The sequence below is a fragment of the Scylla paramamosain genome, chromosome 28, assembly GCF_035594125.1.
Source record: "Scylla paramamosain isolate STU-SP2022 chromosome 28, ASM3559412v1, whole genome shotgun sequence".
Lineage (NCBI taxonomy): Eukaryota > Metazoa > Arthropoda > Malacostraca > Decapoda > Portunidae > Scylla > Scylla paramamosain.
In genome coordinates this window covers 19,032,251-19,037,250 of record NC_087178.1, presented here as the reverse complement: position 1 = coordinate 19,037,250, position 5,000 = coordinate 19,032,251, and the positions used below count along the sequence as shown (strand labels likewise).

General features: G+C 44.9%; 1 protein-coding gene across 2 annotated transcripts in view; it reads right to left on the bottom strand.

The window, feature by feature from the left end:
* The window catches only part of LOC135115038 (uncharacterized), a 54,638-nt gene that overhangs the window by 34,584 nt on the left and 15,054 nt on the right, over nt 1-5,000 (bottom strand). The gene's annotated exons all lie outside the window — the stretch shown is intronic.

Below are 5,000 nucleotides of genomic sequence, written 5' to 3'. Positions count from 1 at the left end.
GAGAGAGAGAGAGAGAGAGAGAGAGAGACCTTGGTAGCGCCTGTACGGAAATCGCTACCGCCCACCACCACCACTACCACCAGCTACCACAACCCGTTCCTACCACATTGCCCCACCACCACTACCACCATCACCACCACCACTACCACCACTCGTTCTTACCACACCGCTCCACCATCACCTGCACCACCACACTTCACCACCACCACCATCACCACTATTTGCATACCTCACCCACCCCCCCTTTTGCAATACCTACCATTACTGATATGTTGGCTATTGTTCATTTCTCTCTCTCTCTCTCTCTCTCTCTCTCTCTCTCTCTCTCTCTCTCTCTCTCTGGCAAGGTGGCGCCAAATGACAGATGGAGGAGAGAGAGGGAGGGGAGAGAGTGGGTGGAGATACCGGGTGACGGAGATAAGAGAGGGAGAGAAGGGAGGTGGAGGAGGGTAAGGGTTGGGGAGAGGTGGAGGTGGTAACGGAGGATTGGGCGTCGCCAGCAAGACACAGAGACTGAAAGCAAACTAGACCAACTGCCTTGCACGCCTCCACCTACACACTAACCAAGAAAAAACGAACATAAACACGACAAAAAATACTGAAGCTACCATTCTACTAGGAACGCCCAACGATGCTCCTTTATCTCCCTAGCAAGTTGAGTTTAGCATCTACCATCTGTGCGAAACGGGAGACACAAGGGAGGAACTCGTGAATACCTGACAAGGAACACCCATACACACACACACGCACGCACGCACGCCATCGCCTCACACTGAAAATAAGCCACGTTACGAGGAATATAACAGCTCCGCCACACCCTCCTTGCCTCTCCACCACACTTGACGACGCCGCTCCATCATCATAACGTCAGCTGTCACGCCCCGTCACTCGCCTCCGCCCAAAAGATGAAACTGAGTCATTTTTTTCAGTGCCGTTACAGCCTCTTCCTGCACAGCCGCCCTCCCTCCCCCCGCGACCTTTGAGGCGGCACTCTGACACGTCCCGCCCTCGTTTCACGCTCTTGTGGACCTGCTGAGGGAGTGTGAGGAGTGAGGAGTGAATGATACGTAGCTAACGCCCATATTCATAAACCCTTTGTTAACTCACCACGACGATTTTCAAAAGCCACGAGGATAATCAATTGGGTTCTCATGAATATCTCTCCTTATTGATGATGCACGATTCTTATTAAGTTACCCGAGTCTCACTCCTGAGGATCACAGTTCCACTAGGGCTCTTATGGCAAGGCGCGATAAGACACGGATACGTTTGAGAGCACGGCTGGTGGTGTGGAGGCGAGGAGTGAGGCGCTGAAGTGCAAGTCAGGGGTGGGAGACGCTTACTCAGGTCCGTGTTGACTGATTGACTGGCTGGCGGTGAGCACAGGACAGTCAGCTGACATTCCTCACCTGACGTCATCCTCGGCCAGTCCTCCTCTGTTACTTCTTTAATGTGATAGAAAAAATAAGCCGACGTGACCGCAGTGACGCAGGGGATGCTTCACTAAATAAATACCGAACGCATATAGCATTACAAAATATAATAAAGTTAATTGATGACTGGTAAGTTATTTATAGAGATTCAACGCTTCAGATACATTCCATCCACAAGAGTCCTCTTCAAAATAAGGCTTGGTTAAATAAGGTTAGGTTTGGTAACACTAGATTAGGTAAGGTTAGGTTGGGTTAGGTTAAATAAGACTAGGTTAGATAAGGTTAGGTAAGACTAGGTTAGGTTAGGTAAGACTAGGTTAGGTTAAATAAGACTAGGTTAGGTTAGATTAGGTAAGAGTAGGTTAGGTTAAATAAGACTAGGTTAGGTTAGGTTAGGTTAAGTAAGTTAAGGTAGAGTATTTCATCATGTGGGAGTCATATAAGGCAAGACTTTCATGCGTGGTACTGACTCGAATGGAATTTCCGTAAAAACGTGAGAGAGATTCATTAACATTCTGACCAATACTTCTTTACTCACCTCTCCTTATCCACCAAAATACTTCTGAACCTTTATCTTGCAATGGTCCTGGATTTTTTACAACCTTCGTGGATTCCTTATATCATTTCTCTAAGCAACCTGGCGAACCATCTGTACCTTTACCTGCCTTTATTTCCCTCTGATTTCCACTATACTTCAAATTTCCCTCTAAAATCCATTACCAAAAGCTTCTAATAGTCCTGGATTCTTCATAACACTTCCCTGAACCACTTGGACGCGACGCAGTTCCTGATAATACTACAGAGGGCGCCGTAACCCTATTTCTGAACACCACGAACCTGATAGGCCCAACGCTCCTAATCTTTTCCTGACCTCTAATCCTTCCGTCCATCCTGCTAAGCTCTTCTCTCAAGCGGCTCCTCCGATCACAATCTTACATCAGTGTTCTGTCCCTCGGCTCCTGTGCGGCCAAGCTTGGTACTCCCTTGCCCTTTGTTACTCTCTTGCTGGGATTAAATGTGGTTGGAGATAAGGTTATAACTGCCCTTCCTTTCACTTTCTGTTACTCTATTACTGGTATGAAATTGGTGGTAAGGTTATGGGCTAAAAAAAATGTAACTCTGTCCTTCCTTTCTCTGTGTTACTCTCTTCATGGTATCAAAATTAATGTGGTTGGGCGTAAGGTGATGGGCTGGAGGAAAATTAACAGGACTGGTGTGGTGGTTTCGCTGGCTGGTTTACTAATTATCGTGAGAAAATATTGGCTCTCTAAATTATCTGTATTTCAGGGTTCTCATGGATGCTTCTCGTGTTTTCATCGCATTTCTTCTCTAGCTGAGTGTGACGATGTGATTAATTTTCTCTCTCTCTCTCTCTCTCTCTCTCTCTCTCTCTCTCTCTCTCTCTCTCTCTCTCTCTCTCTCTCTCTCTCAACAACCAACACTACTGGTTCAATTGTTACTTTGTTACTCGTATAATATTGCTGTTTATTATTCTTATTATTATCATCATCATCATTGCTAGCTACGGCCAATATCCCCCTCCTCCCTCCCTCCTCCCTCTCTCTCTCTCTCTCTCTCTCTCTCTTTCTCCCTCTCCACCCCTCAAAAATGCCTATAATGACGTCCCACAAGATTCCAGCGCGTCACCTACTTTCTTCTATTTATCAGCCATCAAGCGTCCCATGGCTCGCCTGTCACACACAGTTCCCGCAGCCTGGATCCCCGGGAGGCGACATGGCAGCTGCGGGCTGTCCGTGAACACCCAACGTCCGAGGAGGGTGAAGAAAATGGTGCACGGAGGCAAGGTAATAGAAGAGAGGCAAAGAAAACGCAGAAGGAAGACAAGGGTATGAAGAGAGGCAAAGAAAACGAAAACGGACAGGAAAATAGTATGAAGTTAAAGAAAATGCAGAGGAGAGACGAGAAAAACGAAGAAAAGGACATGAATACACGACTTAAGGCAAAGAAAATTTAGAAACTGGGAAGAAAAACGGTACAAGGAAAAGAAAACGAAGGGCTCAAGGAAAGTGAAGGAAAGCAAAGAAAACAAAGGAGGCAAGAAAAACTGAACGAGGCAAAGAAAACGAAGAAGGGAGGCAAGGAAAATGGTGCAGGAGGCAAAGAAAACGGGGCTGAGAAGTCGGTGCTTCGGAGAAAAACTACCTTCACCTTTCACCTTCACCTATTACTATTCACCGCTTTTTCCCCGTGACACTCTCGCTCCACCGCCCACGCTGCGAGTCCTTAGTCTCTTAGTCTGTACTGGTGCTATAAAAAGGGTGAGTGTGATCCCTCCGCCTCTTTGCATTGCTTAGGGAACAAAGCATCGCGGTGTCCTGGATTACTACGAGTTTTTATTGTAGTTTTTTTTTTTCTCTCTCTCTAAACGTTGCCTTATCTATCTTTCTTCTATCTTTTTTTCTCTCTCTCTCCCCAACACTGTCTCATTTATCAAACGAACGTTCATTTACTTGAATTTACGAGAAAGGTGAATTTTGATCTGAAATTAATTAACTAATACTCATTGTTTACTTATCCATGAAAAAAAAACATACTCGTAAGTAAAACAAATAATGAGATAAAAAAAACAAGATAGATTTTACATTGGAATTAATTAATATTCACAACATAAGTATCCATAAAAAAGAAAACAATTAAAATCTGATAATAAGAAAGAGAATGAGAACAATTCTTGTCAGGTTTTACGCTGAAATTAACTAATATTTACTAAGCATTGATCCACGGAAAAAAAAAAAAAATAATAAACGATTGCAACCTGATAAAATAGTAAGAAAAAGATGAATTCATGAGTCGAATCTTACGTTGAACTAATATCAATACCCACTGTATACTTAACATGAAAAAAAATATACACAACAAAACTAACAGGACAGATAAATGAACTTCCCAGCCGTGACTTTACCAGTGCAAAGAAAACGAGCGTAGTTAAAAAAGAAAGAAAAACGGAATTCCCACGAGCGTCACTAAGTGCATGAGGTGGTGAGGTGACCCGCCACGCCCCTACTGATTGAGGAGGTGAGCGTGCAATGCCCTCTCTCCCTCACCGGCACTCCCTCACGGTCCCACTCGTCGACCGCCGCATGTGTGGTGAGGAAAGACCGGTGGAATGAGAGGAGTGTGAGGTGAAGCCAAAGCTAATTAATATCACTACCTTCACGGCTCTCTCTCTCTCTCTCTCTCTCTCTCTCTCTCTCTCTCTCTCTCTCTCTCTCTCTCTCTCTCTCTCTCTCTCTCTCTCTCTCTCTCTCTCTCTCTCTCTCTCCTCTCCCATCCTTCTTCCTCTTTACACACCTGTCACTATGAACCGTCACTCCCCCCCCCCTCTCTCTCTCTCTCTCTCTCTCTCTCTCTCTCTCTCTCTCTCTCTCTCTCTCTCTCTCTCTCTCTCTCTCTCTCTCTCTCACCTTTTCACCTCCTTTCTACACGTGAATACATTTTCTGTTCTACATTTGAAGTACGCGTAGAAACTCTTTCACAGATAAAACACAAATATTAGATTTCTTTGACTTTTTCTCAGTTCATCCGTTACTCAGAAATAGGACTAGT